General features: G+C 32.2%; 1 pseudogene; it reads left to right on the forward strand.

The window, feature by feature from the left end:
- Positions 1-3,473: 3,473 nt before the first annotated feature.
- Positions 3,474-4,848, forward strand: LOC127787023 (acidic endochitinase-like; annotated as a pseudogene).
- The last annotated feature ends 3,932 nt before the right edge of the window (positions 4,849-8,780 follow it).

Below are 8,780 nucleotides of genomic sequence, written 5' to 3' on the forward strand. Positions count from 1 at the left end.
ACGACGGTAGGTATGGGGCCGACAGGTGCGACAGCCACTCACTTCCTCACTCACTGCCTCTCTCTCCCTCTCTGTTGCACTTTCTCTCCCACTCTCTCATTCACTATTTCTCTCTCTTTCCCTCTTTCTTTGTTTCTCTCACAGACCCACCCACCCACTCCATCGACGGGTGCGACAGCGTGAGGGGAGAAAGGAGGGTTGATGACGAGTGGAAGGGTCGATGGGTGAGACGACGATAAGTAGGGGCGGGAGGGATAACGACAAACGTTGCGAGGGCTAGCAGAGGGCGATGGCAATCCAAGATGACTCACGGGCCCCCAATCAGTTGCTATCGGGGGCAAGGGTCCTCAGCGACAATTGATATGTGTTGTTTGATATTTAATTTTTAATTTTTAATTTAATTTGTTTAAATTGTAAAGTGTTTACTGATGTGATTTATTATATAGATTTAGTAATTTTTTTTCTTTTATTATAAAACGTTAACAAGTATATAATAACTTTAATTTCTATTTTTTGCTTAGTATTTATAATTTTTTTTACAATATTAATGAATATTATTGTATTTTAATCTTAATATTATTTACACCGTGTCTTTAGGCACGGGTCTATGCTAGTTAATTATATAAGAAAACACGCTATTTTAATATTATAAAACCTTATTAGTAAAATAATTTCTCAAAATTACGTTTGAATGTTTCATTAAAAAAATAAAAATTTGTTACGTAAACAACATTTAAAGTCACGACCTCTCTCCTATCTAATTTAAAATTAATTTTACCACTACACTCAAACTCATCATTACATAAAACAATGTCTAAAAAATATTAAAAACTAAATTTCAACTGCGAAGTATATTTTTTAACTGACACATGGATAGCAAGAACGGGACTCGTGGCTCCAACTAAATTGAAGAGACACTTTACTGTTAATTTTTAAAAAAAAAATAAATTTTCAAAAAGTCAAGTTGAGTAGTTGGATTTTGTTTTAGTAAGTAAGAAGTTGTCCTTTTTTTTCTCATAAAAACTCTTTTTAAAGATAAAAGTGTGAGACTAATTCTATCTACTACTAAGCACTTGTCAAACCAAAATAGACAATAACTTATGTTAAATAACTAACTTTTTATCATAACAATAATATTACTTATGGGAACCTCGTATATTATATTATTATTTATAAGCACAACAATTCACCCCATAATAGAGATAATCTCATGTTAAATATAAGTCAAAAAAAATTATGACTTATAAGTAAAAAGAATGGTCTTTTTTAAGACAACCTTAAGGTCAATCTTTATTGCCACTAAACAAATGTCTATCTTGAGCGAGCAATAATTCATGTAAAACACAATCAACTTTTGATTATATATAATAGTGTTGTTTTATGAAAATCTCCTAAACTATAAAAGGACTAGTGTTAGAGAGGAATAAATTTAACATTATATGTAAAGTTAAATTAAAAAGATTTGTAACTCAAATCGAACTATTTTTTATTAGAGCTTTTTTTTAAGATAAGTTTGTAAGATTAATCATAATCATTACTAACTATTATAGGGTCAAAGTGAATTTTTGTACTACATTAAAAGAATTCAAGAAAATACACTATGAATGAGTCAAAACTGGCTTGGAACAAGTCAAATTTACGTGCCTAACCCAAATTGAAGATGAAGATGTGATCAAAGCGTGAAAGGTTTGCTCGGCGGCTAAGGGGTGAGTCCCACGTGCTATTCACGTGCACATTAAAAAATAAAAAATTTATTAAATATATTTGATAATTATAATATAATTATAAAATGGTATTAATAAGTATGACTTGTAATATTTACATTGCATAATTCTCATAAACTAATCTAAAGACTACCTCAAAAGCATTTGAGCTCACCAAATGACAAGATCTAACGACCTAGCTATTAATAAAATATGACTTAAGCTCCTGATATCAAATACCAACAATTTTCGATTAAGGACGGATCCATGTACTGATTTGGGGAAGAGCAGTCCCCATATCCATAAGTATTTCAGTTTCTCTCTTCTCCAAATAATCCAAATCCACATGGTAGATTTGGGAGAGGGCCAAGACTGGCACGAGCTGCAGCCTGTACCTGCCTTCCCTAGATCTGCCCCTATGTCCAACCATATCTAAGATAAGGTCTCTTACTCAAATAATACTTGAACCATTCCTTATATAGATTATAAAAACCCTTCATTATCTAATAAAAAATAAACATTAACTTAGTTTTTAGTCGTTATTCTACTCAATCTCTAGTCGTGGAATACTAATTTAACTATTAAAAGAGTTTACATTGAGAGATAAAGCCCTGGACTTGTAAGGGATTAGTCAATGTGGCCATGAGTCCCACCTTCCGAGTAATATCAAAATCGAAACTTGTAAATACAATTATTTTTAATTTTTAAAAACATTAACACGAAATCTCAATATTTAATAGAAATTTTTTTTATTATTCACATCTAACAAAATAAAATTTATCTGACATAAATAAATTAAGAGATCACATAAACCCAAGGAAGGTGAGATCGTCACCCCATAAGTCTGCATCGCTATTGTTTGACGCAGGCAACATAACACATAACGGGGCTCATATTTAATAAAATCAAATAGATTTTATTTACTTATATAAGAGCATAATACATATAGTATTGCCCTCTATTCCTGATCCTAGATGTGGGCCCTATTGGTTGAAGTTATTGAACGTTTAATGCCCAAAATTTATACACGTCACGGTCACTATCATTCCACAAACTGTCATTTTTATTTTTATTTTTATTTTCTACAAATATGAATCCATAGACTTGACCAGGAGTTTAATTGCAAGGCTTTGGACTTGACTTGGTCGGAGAAACAAAAGATGTTAATTAATGAATTTTAATTTAATATATAATTTTATATTTACTTTTAATTATCATTAAAAGAGATTAATGAAAGTTAATGTGTTACTGATGTAAACAGTTAGATAACATAAATAATTATTAAATTTTGTATAAAAATATAAAAAACTATTAAATTTTATACTAAAATATAAAAATATCAGTATTTGGTTAGTCTTTTTTCACGATAATTAATGATAATTATAAAATTATATATTACATTAAAATTTAATAAACTTTTGATTACAAATCAAAATTCAATGATTACTTATGTTATTTAATTGCACAATATAATTTAAGGACAAAATCATTTTATGTTGAGATTTGCTCCCTGAGCGCCCCTCCACTGATGCTCCACTCGTGTGAAGATGAGTTAAATCCCAACATATTCAGACAAACAGCTGTGATGGGGATTCAAACCTGAGTTTCCAGACTTCCCACCCTCGCGGGCGCCCCGGGGGATCATTTTATTTTGATGACTATGACAGAACTACACAACATTAAAAAAAAAAATAGAAAATAAAATCTTGTGGCCTATAAAATATGCCAATTCATTAACCCAAAGCATTGCATCTGCATCCATTGATGGCTATGGCTGCAAAAGTCTTCCCACAGCTCACCATCTTCTCCCTTCGGCTCATTTCTTTGCTCATCCCCTCTTCCCATGGGGGCACCATCTCATCTATTGGGGTCAGAATGGAAACGAAGGCAGCTTGGCCGACACTTGCGCTTCCGGCAACTACGGCATTGTCAACGTAACTTTTTTATCCACATTTGGCAATGGTCAGACTCCAGTCCTAAACCTCGCAGGCCACTGTGATCCGGCCGCCGGTACCTGTACTAGCTTGAGCAGTGACATCGAAGCCTGTCAAGCTAGCGGGATCAAGGTGTTTCTCTCCATCGGCGGTGGCGGTGGCAGCTACTCCCTGAGCTCAGCCGACGACGCCCAGTAAAGAATTAAGCACTGATATTGGGCCATACACATATCTTTTGTCCTTAATTTTCACTTCTTTTTTTTCTATCTAAATTTTTTGTTATTTTAATTATATTCATAAGACTTGTATTTTTAAATTAATTTAATTTTTGTATTTTGACATTTATTTTATGTGATTATCTAAAATTTTTATATTTTAATTATACCTTTATATTTAGATTTTTGAGTCAATTTAATCTATCTATTTTGATTTATAAAAAAAATAAAATATAAAAATTAAACTGACTCAAAAAAACTAAGAAAGCAAACAACGAAATAAGTTTGGGATTTTGATTCCTTTGGGCTTTGGCCGAATGCAGGAACGTAGCAAACTACTTGTGGAACAACTTTCTTGGCGGCAACACGGGCGCTGGGCCGCTGGGTGATGCTGTGTTGGACGGGATTGACTTCGACATCGAGGGCGCCAACCCCGACCACTGGGACGACCTAGCCAGGGACTTATCAGGTTTCAACCAAGGAAAGCAGGTCTACTTGTCTGCAGCCCCACAGTGCCCATTCCCAGATGCCTTGCTAAATGGTGCACTTTCCACCGGCCTCTTCAATTACGTCCAGGTCCAATTCTACAACAACCCTTCCTGCCAGTACGCAGACAATAGTGCCAATAATCTCTTGAACTATTGGAACCAGTATTGGATAACCATTCAAGCTGACCAAGTGCTCCTGGGGTTGCCTGCATCTCCTGAAGCGGCCAACGGTGGCTATATTGACCCTAATGTGCTAGTTTCTGATGTTCTTCCAGCTATTAATGGTTCTTCTGAGTATGGAGGTGTGATGCTTTGGAGCAAGTTCTATGATAACGGCTATAGCTCTGCTATCAAATCTAGTGTTTGAAATGCCTACTAATTCCTTTGAATAAATGGTGCTCTTGAGGTTTATGGAACAGTGATACTAAATGTTATTCGAATAAAGTTAATTCCTTCATGATCAAAATGCTTTCTGTTTCGTCTTATTAATAAAATATTTAATTCAATATCTTGTCCTCGTGTTTCCGACAATCTAAGTTGATTTTTATTCAAATACTGTTCTCAATCATTTAAAAAGTAAGATATGAAAATGCAGAAAATGCATTAAATAAAAAAACATAGGAGTTTTTTTTTTTAATTATAATTTTTAATATAAAAAAATAATTATTTAATTAAATCTAAATATAAATTTCATACTCCATTCAAACCAACATAAGCTCAAGTGTCTTTAATATGGTTGCAAAATAAATATATATTTTTAATATTTTTTTAATGATGTGAAATAGCCCTGAAACTTTTTCAAAGGTATCAAAATGATCCGAAAGTGTTTTTTTGGTATTTTTTAGAATTTTCTGATAAGAAATATTTTGAAAACATAAAAATGACACCGTTTCAATATTTTTGTATTAAAATCTTATAAAGGGTAGAGAAAAAAAGTGTGCATACATTAAATTTAAAGAGAGAGAAAGTTAGTTATTTTATATTTGAACACAAGTATCACTAAGAATATCACAAATGAGTATCTAGACAATATTTCTATTATCTATCGGTACTAAAATATATAACATTAATATTTTATTTTTATTTATTTAAACAACACACAACTTACTTATTAAAAAATAATGATTTAAATGTCGAATCTATTAAAAGTTTTACCTTCTAATACTATCACCACCACCACGGCTCTACTGTTTTACCTACGGAGAAATTTTGACTTTTATATACACAACATGACCTAATATACACAATAACTTTGAACATATTAAGTCATATTGTGTATATAAAAGTCATTTTATATTCTTAATAAGGGAGAGAATTCATGGTGCTATAAAGAAGGTTTTAATTCCTACTTTTCAGCCTATCTTCCGCGAAGAAAGTCTATATGTCATTCATAGTTTTTGAATTGATTCGAATAACATAACGTTCAAAACTTCACCTCACAAATACAAAATAAATTTCTTGGCTAGAACTCAAGTAATTGAGGTGTTTGATGAAAGTTTTCCAAATTACATGTACCATTTCAAATCTTTTTGTGACATTTTGGCTTGCCCGAAACCTAATGACATTGAACTATTTGGTATGAAGTGCCTATCTTGATTATTTCATTATAGGATTAATTTTAATTGATTGATTAATTATTTGGACTAATTTTTATCAATTGCATTCTTCATCAGATGCAATCGATGAAGTTGTTGCAAAGTACAAACTGAAGACTAAACAAGTTAAAGACAAGCCTACTATCTTATTCGACGTCATATTGGAAGACAATGAGTATGATTGTGCTTTGAGCTTGATCTATCATAGTTTCTTAACAAATTCATTTAATATACTTATTTACTTTTTAAAATATTTTATCAGTCTCAAGCAAATTAAATTCTTATGCCAATCACTCTATGGGAGGATTGCACATATCAGCTTAGTAGCTTCTTGGACACTAATAATTCAAAACCTATGATCGTTTTACTTCAGTACTAAAGGGCAAGAATTTTCAACGGTTTGTATTTCCCATTTGACAAGCTAAATACATTACGGGTTAAGGTTTACAATCTATAGGTTCTTATATTCACCTATGACTGATATACTAATTATTGTTAATATTATTTTTTTTTACGTGAGATAAGAGTGTTAAACTCTTTTTATGTGACAAAGCTGCTAATCAACGCAAATATTGACGAGATCTACGAATTTCGGAATAAGTATTCCGTCTATAATTTTGCAACTATTTAATCTTATAATGATATCTCCTATATTCAATCAATTTATTACTTTTGCTTTTTTTTTTTCTTTTTCTTTTTCTTTTTCTTTTTTCTTTTTTTTGTGAAGTTTGTTATCTAAGCTGAATTCTAGCGCTAATAGAATTAGTCAACTATTATCGGCATTCGTTTTCGCGATTGATGATGAACTTGCCAGTGGGGCAAATCGGATATTAACCATGGATCAGTTGCGTGAGACTAGTGAGGTGGGACACAAAGAGATATCATTTTTTATGTGGTTCCTAAGTCTAATTTAATTAAACACAACTGTTTTTAAAATAAAATCATAGGTGGGGAGTTTCTGGGTTTTCGGGACCATTGAGGCCATTGAAATTGAAGGTGATTGGTATTACCTTCCAGGCACAAAGTGTCCAAAAAAGGTCACCAAGTTTGGATCAAGGTTTTATTGCTAGAGGTGTGATCGTTTTGACGCATCTGCAAATCAAAGGTTGATTTTTTAAACATATCTATCCTAGCCCATATTTTTATTATACCAATACTTAAAAGGGGGGGGGGGGGGGGGGAGGGGTTCATCATTTCCTATAAATCATTTGAAAATTGTATTTTCAAACATGTTCAAGATACATGTGAGGGTTATTGACAAGTAGCGCATGCTTTTTACTTTGGGATCGTGAGTGTACTCAATTGATAGGGAAGAGTGCTACAGAATTGAAGGATGTTGTTGTAAAGGTATATTCAAAGTGGTTCTACTAAATTCTGTTATCATGGAATACAAAACCAAACATTATCTATCTACTTTATGTTTCTAAAGGAGTCTACCAAGGAAATGCTTTCCATTGAGATCAAGTCCTTGATTGGGAAAAGGATTTCTTTCAAGGTGTAAGTGAAGTCCCAAAACATATGTAGACGTCGTAATGTGTTTACCGTTACACGGTTGACTAACAATCCAAATGTGATTTCCAAACACATTGGTTTGCTTGATCACGACCAAGTGGGTTATACCCTCAACAAAACCAAACATTATCCATCTACTTTATGTTTCTAAAGGAGTCTACCGAGGAAATGCTTTCCATTGAGATCAAGTCCTTGATTGGGAAAAGGATTTCTTTCAAGTGCAAGTGAAGTCCCAAAACATATGTAGACGTCGTAATGTGTTTACCGTTACACGGTTGACTAACAATCCAAACGTGATTTCCAAACACATTGGTTTGCATGATCACGACCAAGTGGGTTATACTCTCAACCTCTTTTCCTTTGTAATTCTTTATTTAATTCAGTCTAACAGTAGACAATGATTCCTATTATTTTAGGAGTCTGACATATATTTGAAGCTTGAAAAAACTAATGTCGATGATGAGAAGATTGCCGAATAAATCCAAAATTTAATTATCTTTTTCCATTTTCCTTGACATTCGATTTGATGGTTTGTTTTTTTGTTTTTTGAATGTATCTTCTTCTAATAATGATGAGGTGTGGACCCTCTTGAAGAGTATTCCAAACCAAACTAAATCGAGTCATATTGCAAGAGAAAGTTCTACAAAAAGGAACTTATTGGGTGACCTATCATCAGACGCATCGACCAAGAAGATGTGAGCTGTCATTAAGACAGAGAAATATTGAAATTTTATTTTGATCATGTGTTAAAATTGTTGGTTTTGAGATTTCTGTTATTTTGGTGGATGTTTTGAGATTTCTACATCGTTGATTTTGAGATGTTGTTTTGTTGTTATACTTTAATATATCTTAATTCTAAATTATTCCAAAGCTTTAATTATTAACTTTGAATGATGCATTTTTTGTTGAACTATACATTTTGAAGTTCTAAACATGTCCCTTTAATTGACTTGGAACGCATGGTCATTAGACGAAGTATAGGTGTAAAGGTGATTGATAGATATACAATCAATTAACCATGAATAAGGCATATTAAAATAAATGATAAATAACATAAACTTAGCCATTAAATCAATCGTAAATATGCATTTTTTGCTCGTAAACATACAATAGATCAATCATAAGCATACAAAAAAAAAATCAGTCATAAATGAGCAATAAGAAGTCTCATGACAATTCCAAAGTAAATAAATTACTTTAGCATAAGAACAATTCATATACCATGGTGAAAAATCAAATACTTTTTTTACTTAGTAAATAGTCAGTCACAAATCTTAAGTAGTCAGTTACTAAACTAGGCATTTATTTATTTACTTACTTAAATAAAATTGTC

This window comes from Diospyros lotus, chromosome 12 (assembly GCF_014633365.1).
Source record: "Diospyros lotus cultivar Yz01 chromosome 12, ASM1463336v1, whole genome shotgun sequence".
NCBI lineage: Eukaryota > Viridiplantae > Streptophyta > Magnoliopsida > Ericales > Ebenaceae > Diospyros > Diospyros lotus.